This window comes from Lissotriton helveticus, assembly GCF_964261635.1.
Source record: "Lissotriton helveticus chromosome 1_1 unlocalized genomic scaffold, aLisHel1.1 SUPER_1_unloc_1, whole genome shotgun sequence".
NCBI classification, from domain to species: Eukaryota; Metazoa; Chordata; class Amphibia; order Caudata; family Salamandridae; genus Lissotriton; species Lissotriton helveticus.
This window is the reverse complement of record NW_027611648.1, coordinates 7,674,830-7,701,022: the sequence shown is the minus strand read 5'-3', so window position 1 is coordinate 7,701,022 and position 26,193 is coordinate 7,674,830. Positions and strand designations below refer to the sequence as shown.

The 26,193-nt window shown below is 48.6% G+C and overlaps 1 long non-coding RNA gene across 1 annotated transcript in view; it reads left to right on the top strand.

Annotated features, from left to right (window-relative positions):
- Positions 1 to 879: 879 nt before the first annotated feature.
- Positions 880 to 26,193, top strand: part of LOC144805404 (uncharacterized) — a 48,897-nt gene continuing 23,583 nt past the window's right edge. Inside the window, exon 1 of the long non-coding RNA XR_013605508.1 lies at positions 880 to 953. This is a non-coding gene — a long non-coding RNA (uncharacterized LOC144805404). The remainder of the gene's footprint in view (positions 954 to 26,193) is intronic.

Genomic DNA, 26,193 nt, shown 5'->3' with positions numbered 1-26,193 from the left:
ACCCTCAAAGGTGCTGTAGAGGAGACTGCTGGATCACATTCAAAACAGTGCATATATACTTTCAGCATAACACATGAAACCCCTTACATGGAAAAGTACCGCTTCTCGTGAAGCCAAAAAGGAAAGCCCATATAAGGCACAGTTGATTAGTTCGAAACTCAACTAAGCTATTATGGGGGCAGGTCAGAGAAGGTGACTCCCTTTCGTTCTGGTGCACGGGAGTACAGGCACGATGCCTACAGAAATGTGCCTATCTGACTTAAAAGGCAGATGCGACCTTGAGTTCCCAGGACCAGAAGTAATGGTTCATTCTTAGCTCAGGCTGACTGCTCAGGTTCTATCCTAAAGGTTGTCACGTGCTTTCGGAACTAAACTAAGTGAGGACGCGGAAACGAAACCAAGATGGCGTCTATTCGGCCAAGGCCCGATTTTCCCATGTCTCTAGTACGGTACGAGCGTATTTACAAGGGGTTTCGTTGCAAAGTAATATTGCGTATATTGGATATATTACGCCAATATCATATATAAGTCGGATTTTCTCTTCAGAACTGCAATGGTAATAGAAGCAGATAAAAGTAATTAGCAAAATAAGCACATTGAACAGAATAAATAGTTCCTCCATCTTTCTAAAACAATGTACATATGCAAGCATATAAAAACTGTACAGAGCGTTTTCCTACTATGCTTTCCCGTTTGTGTGTGTCTGTTGGTCTCTGTGTTTCTGTCTCCCATTCCCTGTAGGGAAAGTATGTAGCTCCTCGTGTAGAAGAGTCGGTCAAGAAGGAGCACACTGCGTTGAATAATTTCTTGGTATGCACTTTTTATAAGTATTACAGGAAATCACAATGATTGATTGTCTCTGTTATATTCTTCTTTCCCCCAGGGTCTTCCTCTTCAGTCCCTTAGGTGTGCCTCGGCGGCCGTCGTCCCTCAGACAGAAGGAAAAGACTCAGGTAAGTGTTTTTACTTTATGGTTTAATCAAGGGAGGATGTGAGGGATAAATAATAGCTATGCATAAATGTGAAGGAAGGGTGTAGAGGTTGGAGCAACCAAAAGAAAAGAGTAGCCGATGATTTCTGCTCTTGTCTTTCTTTTCCATCTCACTTATTTCCTTTTCCCTGGGTCCCTTTCACCCCTCAGCCTCCACTCCCGTCCCTCTCTGACTCAGCCCCTTTCCAAAAGCCCTGTAGACCCCCATGCACCTGGAAGAGGCACGTCACTCCGGGCCGTGGCGTGGTGACTTGACGTCCTTCAGTGAGGTCTGGTAGTAGATCATGCCTCCGGGTATTCTGAGGCTATTCCCCTCAGGACAACCACTGCCCCTGCAGTGGCTAGGGCCCTCATTAGCATCTTTACCAGGGTGGGCTTCCCTAAGGAGGTGGTGTCATACAGAGGTACCAACTTCATGTCTGGCTACTTGAAACACATGTCGAAGGAGTGTGGCGTGAATTACCGGTTCACTACCCTCTACCACCCACAATGTAATGGCTTTATTAATATTATTTTTTTTAGAACTTTATTTTAATTTTGTCAACATACAACCTGGCAGTCAGAGTATACATAGACATATCATACCAATATGTTCTACGTCAGTAGGTTAATCAAGAAGCAGTCAATAATTACACATGCACTTATCTGCTTTCCCGTTCTCCAGGTGATCAATAAGTATCCCATTCCCCTAATTGGGAATTGTACCTTACAATTATCATGTGGAGACACCTCCTTGCTCATCCCCAGTGTCGTAGTGTTCTGCCTTATCAGTTTCAGAGCTAGAGTCTGTCTGTTGTCACTCGTGAAGCAGGAGCTAGGAGTTATCTGTATGAGCACGGCAAGTGTTTAGTGTATCCTCAAATTTGTCATCCTTTCCGCTAAGGCGCATATGTGTCTCCCCAGCTAGGGCCCAGTCGAGCGCACCTCTATGCCAGAGCGCAATCGTTGGGGCATGCTGGGACAGCCATGTGATTGCAATTCTACGTCATGCCAGTACCATAGGCGACTGACCAAATGTATAGGTTATCTTGCACCCTTCTGGCATCTAAAGAGGCTTAATAAACAGCATTTGGTTGTCAGCTCAATACTTAGTTGTGTGGCATGCTCCATTTCTTCGACAGCTAGTTGCAAGAAGGAGTGTATTGCATCGCAGGGCCATGGTTAATGTAAGAAATCAGCCCCCACAGTGTGGCAGCGCAGGCGTATATCTGGGCAAGGCACAACCATTCGATAAAGGCCTTGTGGCGTTAAGTAAGTCCTTCGCAGAAAATTATAATGTATCATTCGAAAATGGGCATTACTAGAAACCATGCATGTTAGTTCACAGGACCGCTGGCAGTCTTGATCTTCCATTGGAATGTCAAAGTCTAAATTCCAGGCCTCTCGGGTCCGTGTGTAGTGTGAAGTGTCTACTGTACTGTTTAAAATGCAGCCCTTTAGGGGTGCAAGGGGTCGTGGCTCCTCCTCTTCCTTTCGGGGATGTTACAACCAATATCAGCAGTACCATTCCTATCAGGGCCAACCGCGTTACTCCTCCTCCCTGCAACAGCAGTCGTTTCGACTGCCGCAGGCTGCCTCTTACAAGCAGTACAGAGGGAAATCCTCCTGCTGAGGTGGAGATTCCTCAAAAAAGCACTGCCAACTGCCAACTGTCAACCGCTCTTTCCATCAATCCGACCAAAGTTGGAGGGCGGATCTCCCATTTCTTCTCCAATTGGTCCGTAATAACTACAGATCGATGGGTTTTTGACATAGTGTCCACAGACTACACTCTGGAATTTGTGAAATTCCATCACAAATTCTCCCCCCAGAGGTCCTCCTCCTGCCCGTCTGATGGAACTTATATGCCAAATCCATCTCATGTTAAGGAAAGGAGCGATCAAAGTGTGCCGAATCTTCAAAGGGATGCAGGCTTCTAGTCAAGATTCTTCCAAATCAAGGAAAAATCGGGGGGAGTGGCGCCCCATTCTGGACCTTCGTTCCCTCAAAAAGATTCTCAAGAAGCAAACTTTCCGGATGTTGTCTCTCCTAGAAGTGCTTCAATTACTGCCTCAAGGGGATTACAAGCCAACACTGGACCTTCAAGATGTCTATTTTCATGTCCCTATCCTACCCAGACACAGAAACTTCCTGCGCTTCAGAGTGGCTGGCAGAGATTTCCAATTACAAGTCCTTCCATCTGGCCTTCGCTCTGCACCCGAATGTTCACTAAAGGCTTGGCACCGGTGGCAGCATATCTTGGTCTAGCTGATGTCCAAATATTTCGCTATCTCGACGACTGCCTTATAAAGGCACAGTTGTTCGCAGTCGCAAGCAGACACACTCAATCATGCCTGTCTCTGTGTCTTTCCATCACTCTGGAGAAGTCTCAGTTCACCCCCTCTCAAGTGAGGACCTTCTTGGGGGCCATCATAGACACACAGCAAACAAGGGCCCTTTGTCTCCAATAAAAGACAACAGCAGATTTTCAAACTGGCAACTCCTGTGCACATAAAAGTATGTTTCTGTTCGACAGTTCAAATCGCTTCTGGGGATGCTGTCTTCCGGTATTCCCCTAATTCCCAACTGTCGCCTCAAAATAGGACCCCGACTGGAGAACTCGACAACCAATTGCAACAAGTCTCAGGGTGTCATGCTTTCAGAATCCCCTACGCGGTCCCTTTAAGAAACCCGGTATGTAAGGAACCTGGAAACAGGGAACGACGCTTCACGTTCCTGCGTCAAGCTTCCCTTGTTTCCGGTTCCGTTCCTGTTCTCTGACTTCGTTATTCTTGGACCTGTTCTGCTGTTGACCGCTGTTCCTTCGTGTAGCGTTCCCCTGCATCCAGCAAGTGGGCTCGCTTACGCGTTTGGTTTACAGTGCCTTTCTGCCTCAGGCGTTTCACTGCTGTATGCTCCGCCCGGCGGCCGGGCTTTGCTCCGCCATTCGGCCGGGCATTACACTGTGCGTACGCACTCTCCTCTCCCCCACTCCTGGTGCCTCGCCCGGCGGCCGGGCCTTGCTCCGCCATCCGGCCGGGCACTGCTCCGTTCTCTGCTTTACTAAGAACTAGTTCACGGCTATATAGTGAACTTCTGAATTATTGAGCTGATCCTCAGTTCCACCCGGCGGCCGGGCTTAGCTCCGCCATCCGGTGGAATCAGTCTCCCTCTTGCTTCCCAGTATTTTTTTGTAAGCCTGACAGCCGGGTTTTGCTCCGCTGTCCGGTGTGGGGTTTTCCCTCATTTTTCTCCTTACTTAGTTAGTCAGTTAGGTTTCTCCTTTATTATTTTCCTGTCCCCACCTTACCTGTAAGGTCCCTGTTTCCAGGAGCTTCCACCGTCCCTTTCCATTATATTCTGGTAACTCTGTCCTTGGTATTTTGTGGCACTCTTGCGTGGATCTGGGTGGGTGCCTCTATTCCTCACTACAGGGAATCACGGTAAGAGCGTTTATGCGCTACCAATATTTTGCCTTATCATTGTTCCATGTATATAGATTGTATAGAATTTGTTTGGTTCTCATAGATGGTGATTATTCATAAAGACATCTGCGGAAGGATTAAATGGAAGGTTCTTTGTGTACCAGACGTTATTGAAGGGGTCTTCAATGGCAGTTCCAAGATAGTTGAAGTAAGAGAGGGGTTGTTTAGAGTGCTATCAAACATACAACATCTAGACTATAATATTCCTTTCAATAACTGTGTCATCCTTCTTATAGCTCCAGACGTTGTACCTTATTACCACCTCCATCTGCTAAATCAGAGTCATATTAAGAACTTGGGGTACGTGATATGTTTATGTACATGTATAATCAATATCCTGTTTGATTGGAGTAGAGCTAGAGTGTTTCCTCTTGTCATTTCAGCCTTCCTGATTTCTTGTTGCCTTCATTGAAGTACCCTATATTCACTACTGGAGAATACCATCAGCCATCATTGTCTTCCCCCTTCTTTCCTTGTTTTGTTTCCCTGTTTTCCCCTGGCGTGTCTCTCGTACTCTAGTGCTTGATAGAGTCGGAAGACCGTAGGGGAAGGCTGCGGACTACTCTTCGGATTCCTGACGCTCCTGTGGAACCAGCCTGCAATCCTTACACAGGGTACTTTGACAATGTCATCAACATCACGTCTCAGATATGAAGAGCATTGGTATGGTGGACTCGCATACCAAACATTTCTGCAGTTTGTTTGTAGTGGACACTCCAAATTTCATCCTCACGACAGATGCCTCCCTCGAATGTTGGGAAGGTCATCTTCAAGCCCTCACAGTCAAGGGGAAATGGGACACCCACCAATGAACTTGGCACATAAACCTTTTGGAGTTACTGGCGATATTCCCGGCTCTGAAGTCCTTTTGCACCCTCATTCAAGGAGCTTCAGTGTTGATCCGAATGGACAACACAACAACCTGACCCCAGGCCACCCCCCACGCCGCACGGCTCCTCCGCTGTGACCGCGTCTCTGCCCCTGGCGCTGCAGGTTCGCCCCTGACCTTGGTGTCCCCCTGCTGCTACCTTCTCCTTCTTTCTGCTGCTGCCCTCACTTGTGACTTGTGAATTGTGCTTTTTTTTCTGGACTTCTGCATTTTTCGGTATTTTTCGTAGTTGCCGTTGTATTCCTTCCCTCTGTGTGTGCCCCCCCCGCTCCCCGCCGCTGCTCCCTCGCGCCCGCCCCTTTTCTTTTGTACTCCCTGCCCATTGCCCGCCCCGCTCCTGCCTCCCAGCTGCTCCTCCTTCCCACTTGGCCTCATATGGAGGCCGCACGGCGCAGGTGAGTGTGACCTGTGAAGAACCGGGCCTTATGGGCCTGGCGGCACAGGGCACGCCTTAATCTCCGAGGTCACCTGTCTTGTTGCACAGAGACACGGAACACTCTGTTGTCGTAGGAAACCGAATTTATTAGCTGCAGCTAGGCACAGTTGTCCTAGAAGTACACCAAGTATGTTCTCAGGAGACTGCCACTTTACTCCGTGGCTCACAAGCTTTTATAGTAAAAATGCAGTTGTACAAACATATACCCGATGCACAAAGTTACAGCCAGTCAGAAGAGTTTGAAAACAAAGTGTTGTGCAACCGGAATGTTCTCTGCTTACATGTTTGTGTGTTATTCGGCCCCTCAAGTTAATCAGTCTGGAATGAAAAGGCTTGTCTTGTATGCTTCAAAGGAAAGGTTGTAAAATAGGAAAACAAGAGGAGAGAATAGCGAAAGGCCGATAGATAAGATACGGCAAGAGAAGAATGCTAAAGGCTTAACAGATAGTTGGTACAAGGATTAGTTAGGCCGGGCGTTGTCTGGGCTTTGTTTCGGACAAGGACGGAGGGGGTCTTGCGACACGTTGCAGTCAAAAGGGCAGAGACAATTCGTTCGTCGAGCTGCCTGTGTAAAGGCAACACAAAATGGCGGATGAATGTAAGATGGAGTCGAATTTAGAGAACCTCAGTCCCTCCTTTTGCCATTACACAAGCAATACACAACGATTCCCGTTAGTCTGAGTCGATGTCGATGATCATGAGGTGGTCAAGCTGTTGTTGCAACATCATCTTCATGTTGTCTGTCCTCTGTGACATAGGTTTGGGAACACACATAGTGGCACAAAGAACACAAATTGCGGGACCACATTGCAAACAAAGGCAGCATGAACAGATGATAGCCAAAACTATTCCAATGAAAGTCAATACCTTCAATCCCCATGGACAGCAGTCCCCATAACCATCCCGTTAATGACCAGACCCCGTTCGTCCTAGTGAATGGATTTAGAGATTAGGTGTAATCTGGAGATGGCCTGGTATACTGTAGGGGCGTTGTCTGGTATGTAAATACAACAGCTAGACCCAATCAATTTGCATACTCCGCTTCTATCTTCAAGAATAACATCCAACACCATTCTGTTCTGTAAAGTTACGAGACGGTCCGCCTGAAGCTCAGCGGTGAGGTTACTCAGTGCCCCCACCGTATTGTTTACTGTAGCCTCAACAACGCGAATAAGGTGTCTGATGTCTCTGCTATTGGCCATAGGGCCCCAAAATGGGAGGAGTCCTTTGATAAAGTCCCCTCCCTCTTGTCCTGCCGGGTCTCCTGAAGTGATAACCCCTCTCCCGTACCTAGTCTTATGATGTCCCAAAGGGGCTGTATATGTTGGAAGAAGGAGGAAAGCCACATAACACAATCCCGAAAAATTGGTCGGCAACCATGTGTAGGCTCTATCATGACAGACAAAATATGTACGTTGAGCTGGTACTAACAGGGGAGAAGTCTGAGATGAAAAAGTCTAAGTATGGGTACAAGTGCTCTTTCCTAATTGGGCTTTGGCATTCTGACCATTCCCTTGCGAACAGTAATGGCCTCGACGGGGTAGAGTCCAAACGGGCGGAGATCTTTTTCGTCCAGCCCTATCTGTAAGGCTATTTTTGTATCGGGTCAAGTTCCAACCATCATATGCTTGCTTCTCGTCAGGTGGGATCTTCCCACCTTCACCAGTATTCCTTGTCATGGCTACTATTCCCTTCATCAAGGGATCGTGACCAACATCAGAATTAACAGGGTATCGAGGTTGGTGCTCATATGCGTTGGAAAACATGGCCAGAAATCCATCATAAGAAAACGGCAAGACTAAATATGGCAACCCCTTATCCGTGCTGTGAGGCATGAGCCCACAGACCCAACAATCGGTGGTGTTAGTGACGAGTTCATGCTGATGCAACAACTGTATGAATGAATTGTTAAAGAATTCCATTCTCCTGGTCTGTCATGTTCAGAGAGGGTATGTAGCTGGTGCGGGGAGACAGTAGTGTGAAAACATATAGGGTGAGAGGTGGGTGTAGGTACAGGTATTGGTTGCAAAGTATGAGTAACCCAACCCACACAAGCTAATAAAACACATAGAAAAATCAAAACACATAATACTACGCCACATCTACTAAACAATAATTTACAGTATTTCTTTTTCATTTCTGCTCTTTTATCAATTTCTGATTCACCAGAATCCATCCTCTAAAGTGTTGCTCGTGGCAATCTTCCTATCTCACTTAGTTGTGGTTATTAACCGTCCCATGACACTGCAGGTCCTGCTGGCCTATTGCCACTATTCAGGTCATAAACCAAGTCTCCTACCACGACCCTGCAACTTAAATTGGATGATTCCAGTATCACACTGGAAAGGAGAGAAAAAAATATATATGCAATTCAAAATTTGAAATGTAAGTTCAGTTACTCAGATTAGCTTTATTCGATTTTTGATTTAAAATCATAAAAGCAGCAGCAAAACATAAATAAAAACATCAATATTTTGTTACATAACATTTGTTAAAACATGATTAAATTGATGAAACAAGTCAGCTAATCAAAAATAAGAAAGAATCGTACGTTCAGTGCTATTTAGTGGAATAGGGATCTAGGGAAAATCACCAAACTGGGCTCTGTCAGCAATTTTTCTAATTGGTTTGGATGCTTATGGGTGGGCTCTTGTGAGTAGTGCTCAAGAAGTACAGTATCTCAACAGAGGTTCGAATCTGTTAGGAGCTAGGAAGCTAGGGGCATTAGATGCACAGAGTCCCCCGCCCAAAACGTTATAATTCTTTACTGCTGTTCTTGGTGACTGAACAGGTGGAATGCTCGGATAGAAGTCGTGTAAATCCCAAATGCAAATTGGGCCATCCCCCTCTTTATGTTTGCAAGATCGTAAATAAGGGACTATTTTCCTGTGCTTAAATTTGATTAGCACCAAGTCCCCAGGGATGGATTTTGGCAATGCTCCCAACCACCCCACTCTCCTAACGCTTAGGATCCCCCCATCTAAGTCAGGTGGCAGAGGTCTATTGGTCTGTAACCAGAACGTAACCTTATTTAACAGGTCTTGATGTGTTTCATGTTTTCCATGATTTAGTGGTGGGATCCCAGATACAACAGTCACATAAGGGGCGGCTTCAGGGGGTAAGTTAATTCGTGGCATTCTAACAGGTTCAGGTTTAGCCTCAATATGGTTAATTAACGAGTGCTTTATGGGCAGTTTAAAGCCTGTTGTAAAAGGTAATGTTTGCGAATGGGCGTTCTTGCGGGAATTCAGCTTGGGTTTTTCCGGGATAGTGAGGGGAATAGGAGCGTCTGATAATACCGGTTTGGTACTTGATGGAATATGCGTTTTGATTATCAGTTCAATACTAGATAACCTGTCCCCCAGATCGTTAATTTTGGCCACCAGTGGTGATATGAGAGATGTAAATAAATGCTCTAGCTGGGCAAATAAAGTTGGTTGGAGGGGTGATGGACGGTTTTCTATTTTTCCATGCGCCATATCCCCCGACACTGTGATTAAGTTGGAGGGTGGATAAGAGGGACTGGAGCATAATTTTTGATTTTTGGCTTGCTTCTCATTTACAATGTCATCATCGTGCTTCCTTTTAGTGTTGGGCCCCCCCGGAAGTGCATTGGCTAGGGATTGGTGTTTATTAGAGTGAAGGGGTGAAATCTGCAAGGTGGCGTTTACATCGTCTGGATTGGTGGCCATGCTTATAGTGGGTGATGTGTCCGGGACATATTTAGTTCCACACAGGGTGTTCAGCTCCTCCCAGATAGACATGTTACGATGCTAATCGCCAAAGTAGGTCGATAGAAATGTTAAGGGGAGTCCCAGTACCTCTTGGAAGGAAATGTCAATGGTGTGGCCCGTCCCCGTCCTTCTTGAGCCACAGAGGGCCCGCCCTTTGCCCGGGCTTAGCCCCGGGCGCCGACCCGCGCGCGATACCGCGACGCGGGGGCTCGCGCTGGCCTTAAACGCACCTCCGGGGGCGGGACAGGATGCGCGCCTTCCTAGGCGCAAGTGGTGCTGGGAAATGTAGTTCCCGATCTGCCGCTCGCCGCGATGGTCGGGAAGCGGCAGGCAGCAGGGAGGCAGCAAGGAAGCAGCGCTCGGGCTGCGGCAGTCCAGGAACCCAAATAGTGACCTCCCAGGTCAGTGGCAATGTCATTCACAAGAAAATAAATAATTAAATAAATAAACTTCCGGCTCAGCTTTTTCCCCAGACACCGTCACCAATGCTAAAGCCCGATTTTTCCATATGCCAGGTGCAATGGGGGACAGCAAGCTCCGTAGCCAAACAAGAGTCAGAGTCACGGCAAGGTTTTTTTTCTTCTCTCCTTCAAAGACAAAGTGAGACCAGCAATGGGCAGAATGAGCTCAAAGTTCAGTGTAGCGTAGCAGCAGCGATAAGTAATCAAATGCTGAGGGGGGGGAAATGGCTCAGTTGCAAGCGCGAGCTGGGAAGAGCCCTTCCCAGCGCGCCTTACCTCGCAGGACCGTCCAACAACCCCCAAACGTCCCAGCAACTCGCTGCCACAAACGCCGACGCCACAGCCCCACCAACGGGCACAGCCGAGCAGTCAAGCTTCGGCGTCGAGGCTGAAGTCCCACCCGCGGGTTAAAAAACGGGCGAGCAGGCAGATGCTGAAGCTCCCCCGGTAAAATCCGCTCGGGGCGCCTCCAGGAAACCTCCGTAATTCATGTCGAAAACCGCCGCTCTCATGCTCCGATACCTAGCGTGACCGGCATTGCTTGCATGGGCGTGGCCAATAGGGAACAGCCTCCGGTCAGTGGTCCACATAGGGGCCCCCACCATGTAAGTTCAGAAAAAGGAAAAGTTTTCAAATGTCTCTTGTCTTTCTAGGCCTTAGATTGTATTTGTTTTTGTTCGGCACAGTCTGGTCCTGAAAAAGTGTCTCTGGATCAGTTGTATCTATTCTGAGATGCGATGGTACAGCTTCTTGCAAAACATCATCGTCTTCCTTCTCAGTCCGAGTCCATTCTAGGTGTGCATCGCCAAAAGGTACAAACCAGGGGACCCTTTCTCCTTCAAAATCACCTAAACCTCCGTGGACCCACTGGTCAAAAGGCAAGGGTACCTTTTTTCAGTGCACACCATGAATCCAGTTCTTTTTCCCAACAACCTTCACGGCTGTACGTGTCGTCAGCAGGACCTGTCTTGGCGGTCCCCAGCGGGGCTCCAGATTCTCTTTTCTTTGGAAATTCTTCAGACACACCCAGTCCCCAGGTTGGATGGTGTGCCCGGCATCTGAAGAGGCCTGAGGCAAAAGCGTCTTGTACCTGCTGATGGAGAACACGCAATTTAGTGGTGAGGTCATGCAAATATTCAACCAACATTGGATAATCTATATCCGAGTACTTTTTGGGCCTAGGAACACCCCAGACATTAACCGGGCGTCCGAACACAATTTCATATGGGCTAAGTCCCACACGAGAATGAACAGCTGTTCGGGTGGACAAGAGAGCCAAAGGTGACGCATCGGCCCAGGCAAGACCCGTGCTGGCCTGTATCTTTGCAAGTTTAAGCTTGAGAGTGCCATTATAGCACTCTACCAAACCCGCTGACTGAGGGTGATTTGCCGCATGGTATTTCTGCTTAATACCAAGACCTGTACATACTTTCTGCATGATTTGGCCCACGAATTCACTTCCATTCTCACTCCAGACAATTCGAGGTAAACCAAACCTCGGGAAGTATTCCTTCAGAAGGACCTTGGCTGGAGACAAAGCAGTATTATCCTTTAGGGGGTAGGCCTCTATCCATATAGAAAAGGCACACACCACCACAAGGACATACTTTAGGTTATTGCATCTCTCCATATGAATGTAGTCTATCTGCAACACCTCAAAAGGATACGTTGGGAGAGCAAAATGGCCTGCTGGAGTTGGTGTCCCTCTTCCTGGGTTATGCATTAAACAAACAATGCAATGCTTAACTAGATTGTCTGCACATTTAGGGATTCCCGCATTCTGCCATACCGGAGCCAAAAGCGTGCATATTCCTTTCGCACTGATGTGGGCTGGACCATGCGCCATAGTTACTACTGGAAGTACATAGGCATCTGGTAGCAGCCAACGCTGATGTTCTGACAATTCTATCTAACACCCCGTCACATCTAACATTCCCGTACCATCTTTCCACTTACTTAATTCTTTCTCTGTAGCCTCTTCCTGAATCATTTTCACACTTTCTATTGAGTCCTCACACATTCCTCCTTGACTGACCCATCTGGCAGGTCCAGCAACATACATACGACTTGTCACATCTCTAGCTGTCTCTTTTGCTATCTGATCCGCGAAAGCATTTCCTTCACCTACGTCATCAGTGATCCTCTTATGTGCACTACATTTCACAATCGCGATCTGAGTGGGCAAGGCAAGTGATTCTAAGAGGTCATTTACTAGCTGGCCATGCTGTATTTTAGTACCGTGTGAGTTAAAGAATCCTCTTTCCTTCCAGAGGCGGCCAAAACTATGGGCCACTCCGAATGCGTATTGGCTACCGGTGAACACATTCACTGTTTTTCCTTTAGCCAATACACAAGCTCTAGTCAGAGCTATCAATTCAGCTGCTTGGGCTGAATTCTTCCTAATGCGTGCTGTATCTACAATTGTATGCAAGGTGGTAACAGCATAGGCTGCAGTCGTTTCACCATTGGTAAGCTTAAAACAAGAACCATCCACCCATAGGATCCCATCCGGGTCCAGCAGTGGCGTATCCTTCAAATCGATTCTACCTTTTGTCTCTTCCTCCGTACGAAGAAAACAATCATGTTGTTCTCAAATGCCTTTCTCTACTGGAATCGGCAACAGTGTAGCCGGATTCAGGGTGTTACATCGTTTGATGTGTACATGACTAGCCAGGAGCGTCAGCTCATACCCAGATAGGCGTGCGCTCGTAAGGTGCTGAGTTTTTGTCCTATTTAGGAGAGTATCCACTGCATGTGGTACCATGACAATAAGTGTAAGCACCAATCCAGCAGATTGGCGAATGGAAACTGATGCTGCTGCTGTAGCTCTCAGACAACTAGGTAATGCTTTAGCCACGGGATCTAACGAAGCCGAAAAATAAGCACATGGACGTTGCTTGTCCCCAAATTGTTGTGTCAAGACTGACAACGCGCAACCTTCTCTCTCATGTACATAAAGTGTGAAAGGTTTACTGTAATCCGGAGTACCCAACACAGGAGCAGAACATAAGGAAGTGCGCAAATCAGAAAAACTTTTCTGGCATTCCTCAGTCCAAGGGAGAGGTTGGGGTGTATCTTTAAGGGTAAGTGCTAACAAAGGTTTCGCTAATAAAGAAAAATTAGGAATCCACTGTCTGCAATAAGAGGTAATGCCCAAAAAGGCACGCACCTCTCTCTGTGTACATGGTACGGACATTTGCGCAATTGCTTGGATTTGTTCGGGGTCAATCGCCGTCCCTCCTTCGACAAGAGATGACCTAAATAGGTAACCTCTTGGCGACAATATTGTAATTTAGAGGGCGAAACCTTGTGATGAAAGTCAGACAAGTGACGTAACAGAGAAATAGTAACTTGTTTACAAATTTCTTCAGAATCAGCAGCAACCAATAGATCATCTACGTATTGAATAAGGGTGGCACCTGGAGGCAAAGTAAAAGCGTCAAGCTGAGTTTTCAAAGCCTGACTATAAATGGATGGACTTTCACAATAGCCTTAAGGTGCACGCTTGAATCGAAAGCTTCGGCCTCCTAAAGAGAAATCAAAAATATCCCTACTTTCCTCAGCAATGGGAATGCTAAAGAAAGCGTTCTTAAGGTCAATGACCGAAAACCAGGCAGCCGAAGCAGGTATCATCGTCAATAAAGCAGTGATATCTGGGACGACAGGAAACTGTGGTACAACAATCTTATTGACCTCCCGAAGATCGATCACAAAACGATAAACAGGTGGCTGGGAAGAGTCAGTACGTTTAAGAACAGGCAAGACAGGACTATTGCATACATTTCCCATAGTCTCTTCAACCACATCTTTCCCCACTAGATCATAAATAATAGCCAACAGTGCTCTCTCACCATCACTCGAAATCTTATACTGGGGAATGCGAGGTAGCTTAACATTAGACTTGAGGGTGACAGTGTAGGGTGGGATCTGCAAGAGACCAACATCATTGGAACCTGTAGCCCAAAGATCAGCGGGCAAGGAACATAATTCAGAAGGGAGTTGGTCTCTAGACAAATATGTCGGGGAGATCAATCTCTTACCTAAAGTAAGATGCACGCCAAAAGGGTAACAATGCAGTGTCACATACAGTCTTTTCAACAAGTCCAAACCCAACAGATTCTCACCACAACCAGTCGTCAAAATAAGTGTAGCCTCTAAGTCATAAGGACCTATCGAAATGGGCAAAGGACAAGAAACTGGGTTGTGAACTGGGGCGCCAGAAAATCCTACAGAAACATTTGTTAAGCCAGACAAAGGTGCCCCAGGGAATTTGGAGTGGATGATAGAACTCTTCGTTGCACCAGTGTCCAATAGAAATGGCTCTGACACACCAAGCGCAACGACTTCAACATAAGGCCCATTTTGGTCCACTGGAACTATCTATGGCTGTCCTAGCTAGAATTAAAATACTGAGTCTCATCCTCCATACAATAATCGTCATTATAATAGTGTGCAGACTGAGTATTTTGCTGATCAAAACAATTCATGGAATTTTGGGGCGGAAAGGAACGTTGCTCCTGGGACATTGTACCTCGCCCCCTCCCCCTAGGGGTCGACTGAAAACCACCTCGGCCTCGTGGCCCAGGTGTACCACCAGCACGCTGCAATAAAACTGGGCAATTATTCTTAAAGTGACCTTCTTCTTTACAATTGGCACATTGATTAGGGCCCAGTGGAGGTCGTGGAACAAAGGGCTCAGGTTTCTGAAACACCTTCTGAAACTGGGGAGTTGGCTGAAACTGACGCTAAGCGGGGCGAGGGGGATAAGCCTGTTGCAAGAGTACTTTCATTTTTAAATCTTTAGCCTTTTTATCCAATTTATCCTTTTCCTCCTTATCCCTATTCTCGTAATATTGAGCAGTAGCCAATATCTGAGCTGAAGAAGAAACGGCCCACAAACTTTCAGAATCCTTTAATTTATTAGAGAGTTCGGGAAGTAAATTAAATACAAATTTATCCACAAATAGTCGCTGCCAACCTTCTGTGCTCATATCTTGACCACTGTGATCAAGAAACGTTTCCTCAAACCGAGTAAAGAAGTCGGAGACACTTTCTTCTGTTTACAGGCATCTATTAACACGCAGAGCGGGCATCATAGTTTGCATTAAGGTGATTATCCTACCAGGAAGTTCTGTAATTAGATTATCAGGTTTGGAACCACCCACTTGAAGTCTATCGGCGGCAACTATAGCAGGCCAATCTCCTCCTAATTACTGGATATGGTCCTCTTTCCGAATTCTAGCCCACAATGGTTGCGGAACAACATTTCCCTTCAGCATATCTATGTCGGCCAAATTCATAACACACGCATCAACAGTCTGAGACAGATCTTTGTAATAACCAGCAGGGTACTTACGGGGGTCAGGTAAGGACTGTTTAAGGGCCAGCCCCTCAGATCCCTTCCAAGGTACATGTACCCATACACGTTGAAAATGAGCGGGAATAGCAGGATTTCTTCCCGCAGGTGCAACCTCATCCCTAAAACTGGGGGAACCTCTCTCATAGGATAGTGTTTCAGTTTCCGTCTAACGGAAAGATCGGGTTCAGGTAAAGACAGAGAAGTGAGCATGGGCCTAAGGGCGACAAGTGTCTTTACAGCATTCTCAACTTCAGGACCCACAATTATTCCTTTATCGAAGTCAGCCTGAATATCTAGCAGATCCTGGGGAGCTAATCCCAATCCCGTATCCTCCCACTTTTGGCTAAGATTGACGCACATGGCATCAAAAACATGTCTTTGTGTAGGTGCATTCCACTGTGAAAAAGTGTCCATGATATCTTGTACACTATACTCGGGATCATTCATGATCCACTTACGAGCAAGAACATCTAACACATTTTGTTCGTCAGGACCCAGGAGTTGTCTACGGGCCTGCTTCCGAGGAGGAACAGGAGTCGTGCTCAATAACCCAATGAAAGGGGACAAGAAACCAGAAACGGTATCTACCATTCGTTTATAAAATGAGGGGGAGTTGGACATAACGACAGGGGACAAGGTATTAGGCGGAGCACAAGAGGGGGCAGAATAAGGGGTAACACGTATAAAGGGGGTCGAAGATAAAGGAGCCAGTGGCAAAGGAGGTGGCAGGATAGGCATAACTTGAAGGGGCTGTGGTGGAGGTGCAGGGACTGGTTGAGGAACAACAGGTGGCTGAGCAACAGGTGGCGGAGCGGGTGGTATTAACAAGAGTGGATTAGCACCTTGTGCATAGGGCGGGGGAAATCTAAACAAATGGGACATTACAGGATCCTTTTCGGGGTCAATATCTTTGTCCGGAGGGGAAGTTGGCAACACCGGATAACACTTATCCACAGCCATACGATGCCGTCTATCTAAAACCTCAATCACATGATCAGTCTCATTGTCAGTAAACTGCTGGGCAGCCTGTATGACAGTCATGCCCTTTTCCTTTCTATCTCTCTTTGCCTGTTTAATTTCTTTTTGTTTGGCTTCCTTGCGCCAGAGGCAAAAAGAGTCAAACATAGACGGCCGGGCTTTTCTTTTAAACAATGTAGCTTCAAATTATCTAGGATGTCAGGTTCAAAACTACCATTTTGGGGCTACTGCAGAACACCATCGTTCCTAGTATAGCGGACCCACACTTCATTAAAGGTGATAGAGCCCACACCATGTTTAGAATAGAGCTCATAGGTGGGAGTTCTGGCCGGAGGAATGGGACAAGAGTCCTCCAGTTGGGAATTCCTATGACAATCACAACAGCACCAACGTCTGAACTTACTGAAACCAGGCATCGTTATTTCACTGGCCTCTTTTCAAAACATTAAGGGGTTAATCAAGCAACACAGCACAAACGTACTCACCCCTTGGCTTTGGTTATTGCAATAGTCGAATCAAAACCCAAAAACAAAAGAAGTGGGAGCTACCCACTAGTACTTAACCAAATGTCTCCTTACGCCAACAGAGGTCCGTTCTAACATCTCGAGATACCAGTTGTCACCAAGGGACCAAGACAGGGGGGCAGTCAGGGCAGCAGTTGCCAGCAGCCGTTGGAACGGAGAAGCTGCGCTTCAAAAGACCATCGGTCCACTTTCGACATACAGGGGTCGCTGATGTGGAGCGCCTCCTCCGGAATTTTCCTGCGGGGCTCCTCTCGATCCTCGGGCTCAACCACTACCTCTGAAGCCGCCCTAGTTGGGCGCCAATTGAAGAACCGGGCCTTATGGACCTGGCGGCGCAGGGCACGCCTTAATCTCCGAGTTTACCTGTCTTGTTGCACAGAGACACAGAACAATCTGTTGTCGTAGGAAACCGAATTTATTAGCTGCAGCTAGGCACAGTTGTCCTAGAAGTACACCAAGTATGTTCTCAGGAGACTGCCACTTTACTCCGTGGCTCACAAGATTTTATAGTAAAGATGCAGTTGTACAAACATATACCCAATGCACGAAGTTACAGCCAGTCAGAAGAGTTAGAAAACAAAGTGTTGTGCAACCTCAATGTTCTCTGCTTACGTGTTTGTGGGTTATTCGGCCCCTCAAGTTAATCAGTCTGGAATGAAAAGACATGTCTTGTATGCTTCAAAGGAAAGGCTGTAAAATAGGAAAACAAGAGGAGAGAATAGCAAAAGGCCGATAGATAAGATACGGCAAGAGAAGAATGCTAAAGGCTTAACAGATAGTTGGTACAAGGATTAGTTTGGCCGGGCGTTGTGTGGGCTTGGTTTCCGACAAGGACGGAGGGGGTCTTGCGACACGTTGCAGTCAAAATGGCAGAGACAATTTGCTCGTCGAGCGGCCTGTGTAAAGGCAACACAAAATGGCGGATGAATGTAAGATGGAGTCGAATTTAGAGAACCTCACCTGACCCCAGGCCACCCCCCACACCGCACGGCTCTTCCGCTGTGACCGCGTCTCTGCCCCCGGCGCCGCAGGTTCGCCCTTGACCTCGGTGTCCCCCTGCTGCTACATTCTCCTTATTTATGCTGCTGCCCACACTTGTGACTTGTGCTTTTTTTTCTGGACTTCTGCATTTTTCGGTATTTTTCGTAGTTGCTGTTGTATCCCTGTCCTCTGTGTGTGCCCCCCCCGCTCCCCGCTTCCCGCCGCTGCTCCCTTGCGGCCTGCCCCTTTTTCTTTTTTACCCCCTTTTACCCCACTTCGTCTCATATGGAGGCCGCACGGCGGCCACGCAGCGGGCGCGCCAAAGGCAAGCCCGTCTGCGCCCGTCCGCGCCTGGACCGCGCCCAGCACCAGGACCCCTGGCCCTCGACGATGCCTGCCCACCCGAGAGACTTACGGCACCGCAACCATCCACGCACTCAACGCCGGCCGGAACCCCGCCTGCTACCGAACCATCCCGAAACTCACCCACGAACCCTTCACCTGCCAAGCTTGCAAATTCACCTGCCTCCAAACCTGCACCGCACCCACCAAGTCAGCTACCAGCAACAATCACCTCGAGTGCATCCTTCTCAACACCCGCTCCGTCCACAGGCACGCCGGCGAACAATGGAACCTCCTGGACACAATATCACCAGACGTCGCCTTCCTCACAGAAAACTGGATGAACGCCTCCTCTGCCCCCGACATCGCCATAGCCATCCCGGATGGCTACAAGATCACCCGGAGGGACCGCGTCAATCAAACCGGAGGAGGCATCACCATCGTCCACAGAAACACCATCCAAATCACGACCAACTCTGACGACACCCTCACCGCCGCCGAGCACCTTCACTTCCAGATATACACCGACCCCAAGACCCACCTCAGGGGCACTCTCATCTACAGACCCCCGGGACCACGCACACAATTCAGCGAAGCAATCGCAGACTTTGTCAGCCCGCACGCCCTAACCTCCTCAGACTACATCTTCCTAGGGGACCTCAACTTCCACCTGGAGAACAACAATGACAGCAACACCGCCGCCCTACTGGACAACCTCGCCAACCTCGGACTCAAGCAACTGGTGAACAACCCCACCCACTACGCTGGCCACACGCTTGACCCCATCTTCTCCTCCAGCAAGCACATCTCCATCAGCCACTCCACCGGACTACACTGGACAGATTACAGCTGCGTCCACTTCAACTTCAGGAGAACCACGACCCACCACCACCCGCAACAGGTTCCCCGCAGAAGCTGGCGCAAGATCACCACCGACCAGCTCACCACCTCCCTCAGCCAGAACCCTCCCACCAACACGACGGACCCTAACGAAGCAGTCCGCAACCTCACACAGTGGCTCACCAACTGCGCCGATGACCTCGCACCACTGAAGAACCCTCCCAGCAGACCCGGCAGCAAGAGAGCCTCGTGGTTTACCAACGACCTTAAAAACTCCAAGAAAACCTGCCGCGCCCTCGAGAAAGCCTGGCGCCACGACCAGACAACAGAAAACATGACAGCCCTCAAGAACGCCACCCGCAATCATCACCAGCTGATCCGCACCACCAAAAGGACAACATTCAAAGAATGACTGGACAACAACACCCACAACAGCAAGGAACTCTTCAGCATCGTTAAAGAGCTCTCCAACCCCAGCACCTGCAACAACGACATCAAACCATCGCAAGACCTCTGCGACTCACTCGCCTCGTTCTTTCACCGTAAGATCGCCGACATACACAACAGCTTCAGCGCACAGACCACGCACCCTACCACCGAACCATTGACCCCCACCACCACCCTATGCACCTGGACCTCTGTCAGCACCGAAGACACCACCCGAACGATGAACACCATCCACTCCAGCTACCCAACCGACCCCTGGCCACACAACATCTTCAACACAGCCGACTCCATAATCTTACCCCAACTCCGGGACATCATCAACAGCTCCTCCGCATCCGCCACCTTACTGGAGAGCCGGAAACATGCCGAGCTCAGCGCCCTCCTGAAGAAACCCACCGCGGACCCCACGGACCTCAAGAACTTCCGCCCCATCTCGCTCCTCCCGTTTCCGGCCAAAGTCATCGAGAAGACAGTCAACAAACAACTCTCCGCCTTCCTCGAGACAAACGGATCCCTCGACCCCTCACAGTCCGGTTTCCCAGCAAACCACAGCACCGAGACCGCCCTCATCGCAGCTACCGACGACATCAGGTCCTTGCTCGACAACGGGGAAACAGCTGCCCTCATCCTCCTGGACCTCTCAGCATCCTTCGACACCGTGTGCCACCGCACCCTAATACAGCGCCTCAGCAACACCGAAATCCAAGGAAAGGCCTTGGAGTGGATCATCTCGTTACTCGCCGGAAGAACCCAGAGAGTCCGGCTCCCCCGTTCCGATCCGCGGCCACCAAAGTCATCTGCGGCGTACCGCAAGAATCCTCGCTCAGCCCCACCCTCTTCAACGTCTACATGAGCCCCCTCGCAGCCATTGCACGCCAACACAACCCAAACATCATCTCCAACGCTGACGACACCCTGCTGATCCTCTCCCTCACCAACGACCCCGCCACCGCCAGAGCCAGCCTCCAGGAAGGAATGAAAGACGTCGCGGAATGGATGAAGCTCAGCCATCTGAAACTGAACTCAGACAAGACGGAAGTCCTCATCCTGGGACCATCCCCCTCTGCCTGGGACGATTCCTGGTGGCCCCCTGCCCTGGGCACCGCCCCCAAGCCAACGGACCATGCTCGCAACCTAGGCTTCTTCTTGGACTCCTCCCTCACGATGACCAAGCAAGTCAACGCCGTCTCGTCATCCTGTTTCAACACCATGCGCATGCTTCGAAAAATCTTCCGGTGGATCCCCATCGAAACCAGGAAGACGGTCACCCAGGCCCTCGTCACTAGCCCACTGGACTACGGGAACACCCTCTACGCTGGAACCACAGCCAAACTCCAGAAAAGACTCCAGCGCATACAGAACGCCTCTGCACGACTCATCCTGGACATCCCCCGTCACAGCCACATCTCTCCCCATCTGAAAGACCTGCACTGGCTCCCCGTCAGCAAGAGGATCACGCTCAGACTCCTCACCCACGCACACAAGGCTCTCCACGACATGGGCCCCAAATACCTCAAGAGCCGCCTCACATTCTACACACCCACCCGCCAGCTCTGATCCGCCAGCCTCGCCCTCGCCACCGTCCCACGCATTCGCAAAGCCACCGCCGGAGGAAGATCCTTCCCTTACCTGGCGGCCAAGACCTGGAACACCCTCCCCACCCACCTATGGCTGACCCAGGACCATCTCTCCTTCAGGAAACAACTCAAGACCTGGCTCTTCGACCAGTAGCGACCCCCCCCCTCCTCCCAGCGCCTTGAGACCCTTACGGGTGAGTAGCGCGCTTTACAAATCTGTTGATTGATTGATTGAACAAGCATGCATTATGTGACCAAACAAGGGGGCACGAGATACACTTTGCTATCCCTACAAGCTCAGCAAATTTGGGATTGGGCGATTCAACATCAGATCACAGCAGTCCATGTTCCGGGGGTGTCCAACCTTCTAGCGGACTCCCTGAGCAGGTCGGTCTCGTCAAACCACTAGTGGGAACTTCATTAGCCGACGCTGGACCGCATCTTTCAGCTTTGCGGACACCCCAATCTGGATTTATTGGTGACCAACATGAACCGCAAATGCCCATTCTATGCAAGTTGGCTTCCCCACTCAGAATCGTGCAGAAATGCGTTTTTAATGAACTGGTCAAAAATATATGCTCATGCTTTTCCACTGATTCCTCTAGTCGCAAGGGTACTTTGGAAAATGCAGAAAGAACCCTGCGGCATTCTTCTCATAGCCCCCAGATGGCCTCGCCAGTTCTGGTTTACGGAGCTCCTCCTTCTGTCGGAGTGCAATCCAATTTGGCTGCGCCCAATTTCGAATCTTCTTACTATGAACCATGGCCTGATCTGCCATCCAAATCCTACTGGTACCTGAGCACTATGAGTTTGCTAAATTGATTATTCCTCCGGACTGCAGGGAGGTTCTCACTAACGCTAGAGCACCCTCCACTATCAAAACCTACAAACTCAAGTGGAAACGTTTCTATCTTTGGTGTGAAGCTTCAAATTCTTCAGTTTAACTCTGAGAAGACAGAGATTCTACACTGTGCAGTAGAGAGAATCCCTCCTAAACTTCCGCTTGAGTTTTGGCCAACATCCCCTGCTACTCCATTGGCTCCCAGTAGCGCGGTACGTAATCTCGGAGTCATGGTTGACAACAAATTGACATTAGAAAACTGTCAACAAAACAGCTGGAAGTGGTTTTACTCTGATCAGAGCATTTCGCAAAATCCTTCCGGTGTTCTCTTACAGAACAGAGCGCTGATAGTCCGGAGCACCATCCTCAGTAAGCTGGACTATTGTGATGCCCTGTTACTAGAATCCCCGCAATATCTGATTAAGAGATTGCAGAGAGTACAGACCATGGTGGCCAAAATGGTACTAGTGCAACCACGCCGCTCCTCCGCCTCCCGGGCACTCTCAGATTTACACTGGCTGCCAGTCTCGCAGAGGATACGATTTAAGGCACTATGTATAGTATTTAAGGCTCCACATGGTCACGGGCCCAAATCTCTGCAGGAGAAACTGACATGGTATGTCCCTCCACGAGCACTGCGCTCCTCATCGGCTAATCTAGTGAGGGTGCCTAGAGTTAGGAAAGTCAAATCAGGAGGTAGGGCCTTCAGTGCGGCAGCGTCCCGCCTTTGGAATACTCTTCCATTTGATACGAGACAAATGAACAACATCCTGCAGTTTAGAAAAAGGTTAAAAACCTGGCTCTACCCTCGAGTATGCTCCTCGGCATCCTGCTAACTCCTTCCGGGCAGGGGACACAGTCTCTCGGCCCTAAGCTAGTCGCCTGTATCACAGCGCCAAGTTACCCGTAGGGTGTCAGTTGCTAACTTAAATAAATAAATGTTCACCCTGTTCACTCTACGCCAATTAGCAAAATCCGGCCTCTCTCACTCTACCCTGAAGGTTTTTCTGGATGCAGTTTCCAGATTCCGGCACGATGGCTCCAATTCTCTTTATTCTTCAAGAATTATTCAACAACTTTTCAAAGGCTTATTTCAGATGTTCCCTCCAATTCCACGCCCGCCTCCTCCTTGGCATCTGAACATTGTGTTGGCACAACTCATGATGTCCCCATTTGAGCCCATTCGTAGGGCTGATCTTAAATTCATCTCCTGGAAGACATCACTGCTTTTAGCTCTTACTTCGAGTCCGCGAGATACAAGCTTTTACTATCAAACCACCTATTCTTCAATTCACCAAAGACGCTGTGGTGCTCCGCACTAATCCTGCCTTAATTCCTAAAGTTCCATCTAATTTCCACCTGAATGAGCCGGTCATCTTAAAGACTTTTTTCCCTAATACACAGTTGCCATCAGAAAAGACTTTACATTCTCTAGATGTTAAGAGATGTTTGACATTTTATTTGCAAAGAACAACCAGTATCCGTAAAACTGATCAGCTCTTCATAGCCTACGGCAGGATGCGTAAAGAACCTCCAGTTGCTAAACAGACTATTGCACGTTGGATATCTAGAGAAATTTCCTTTTGGAATCAGCAAGCAGGCAAGACACTTCAACCAACGATTAAAGCACACTCTACTAGAGCAGTCTTCTCTTCTACTTCTCTCTTTGCTGGTGTGCCTCTTTATCAGATTCGCAGAGCTGCGACCCAGCACTACTGTCTGGAATCTGCCAACAATGTTGACACCGCTGTGGGGCAAGCGGTGCTACGTAATCTTTTTAAGTAAGGTGAGCCTCTGTTTCTTACCTCCTCCTGCACACATTGTATACATGTATATATTTCTGCTTTTTGCAGATGTGCCCATGTTTACTGCTATTCTGTAATATACGTATATGTATTCTCTCGTACTCTGTTTACAATGTACTTATGGCTTACTATGCACAGTTCTCGAATTACTCCTATCTACTCTGATTCAAGCATGTGAATCTATGAAAGATACCCCAATACTGGAGAAGAACATAAGTTACTTACCTGAAAACTGTGCTTCTCCAGTATTGATATCTTTCATAGATTCACATGTGACCCACCCACCTCCCCTCAGAGGCTCCCCTCTTCTCCTTGGCTCTTATGCCACACGTGTGCTAAAACATCGGAGAGCCTGAGCCTCTGAGGAGAAGGTTCCAGAGGGTGCTGTTGCCTGATTGGCTGGAGTTTGGACCATATCTAATGACTTGGACAAGTTATTAAAGTGACACGTTTTTTCCTATTAACTTCTATGTTACAATACTTCCTATTGCTCTTTCAGCTATGCTTTCGCTATGCTATTGCTATATTGCTATTTATTCTATGTACCGTAAGACGCCCACTTCGGCGACGGGGAATGATTCAAGCATGTGAATCTATAAAAGATGCCAATACTGGAGAACCACAGTTTACAGGTAAGTAACTTATGTTCATCTTCCTGATCTTCCGGAGCGGAAAAAAGCAGGTAGAGACTACCATCCCAATCTGGGATTTCACAGATCGAACGCAGTCAATTGTGATGCCAAGGCTTTTAGTTGATCTAGATGGTAGGGGTGGGTTTCCCAACTCAGTTGGACAAACATTAGAGTTCCAGGGCCAGTTTTGTCTGGGTTTAAATGCAGGTGGTTACTGTTCATCCAGCTACCAATATGTCACATGGTAGTTTGAAAGTTACTAACAGAGGCTGCAGACTTGTCGATTTCCAAGATCAGTTGATGATCGTCAGCTTAGTTGAAAGTGCATACCTTTCTTTAGCCTAAGGATTGAATTAGAGGATACAGATTAAAAAGGTGCGGTGACAGGGAGGAGCCCTGCGGCACCCCACAAGTCAATTTGACTTTAGAGGTAGAGAATTGGGCAAAGCGTACAGCTTGATTCCGATCCTCTTGGAAAGACGTAAGCCACTTAAGGGCCAGACCCTGTAGCCCTGCATTACTCACATTATCCACTAAGCGGGCGATGAAGACTCTGTAGAGGAAGGTTAGTCTCATCCTCTTTCATTTGTGGGGGGAGGTTGTCATGAATACACGTGCCTCTTTTGGACATAGTAAGCCCCCACGTGTTGCCTGGAAAATATTGTGGTTTCGACTGGAAGAGCACAGAGTCCCCTGCCAACCAGGTCCCTTATGCCAGATCTCCTTCCCTAAACTGTTCCCGTCATTTCCACATTGGCACCCCTTTAGCTCACATATAAGTTCTTTGTAAAAGGTACCCCTGGTACCAAGTGCCGTGTGGTTAAAGAGGGTCCCTAAGGGCTGCAGCACAAAGTTCGAGGCATGTGGGCTGCTAAATTCATATCTATAGCATAGATCGCCGCCTAGTGTTGGGTCCGGATGATTGCACATTGTTGTCCTGGAAGAGTCTTCGAAGTATCACGAGATAGGTGGCTCCTCCCCCGGACTACAGTGCGCATGGGCATCGAGTCCATCCCCAGATTGTTTTTTTCCGTCATTGGGTTCGGATGTGATTTCGACATCTCCTGTTCGGAATCGATAAAAACTTTTTTCAAGGCCAAAAGGCCTTCTTTTACACCGTCGGTATTGTTCGCGTTCGGTCTCGTGTATACTCAAACTCGTCGAGTTGGATATCCGGGGAGTCGGGTGACTCTTCGGTGATCGAGGCCCAGTCGACGCAGCAAGACTTCGACGGCATGGAACGGAGTCCGTTCACGCACTGCCCCGTGTGTGGTTCTAAGTACCCACACATCGACGTCCATCCTGTGTGCAACAAGTGCCTGTCGCCGGACCACGATGAGGCCAACTGTATGGCCTGTTCACGATTTCGATCGAAGAAGACGATCAAGATGCGGCGCGTGGCGCGCCTCGAGGCCCAGCGATCGGCTCCGGCACCGGTGGACATCTTCGACGACGACGAAGCAGACGAGCAAGAGCTTCAACTGCAGATTTCACCTACATCGGTGGAGGTCGTGTCCGTCTACGAAGTGGACGACGAAGGCCAAGACCTAGAGGAAGTCGTTGATGAGGTAGGGGACGACGACGAAGCATATGGGGCCATGGAAGATAGCTCAGAGGAAGAGCTATGCCCCGTACGCACTTTTACAAAGGCTCAGGTCACAGGATCGCCACATGGCCTTACCCAAGACCTTACACCTCGATCCACGGCCCCACCTTCCGGCCCGGCTACGGACACCCCAGCGGAGCCGCCATTACCAAAATCGAAACCGAAACCATCGGTGTCGCCGAAAACAAAGAAGAACACGCCATCGAAACCGAAGACGGCTAATCCACCATCGACGCCGTCGTCTTCGGAGGCCTTAAAGTCAAAGAAGGCTGTCAACCAGGCAAAG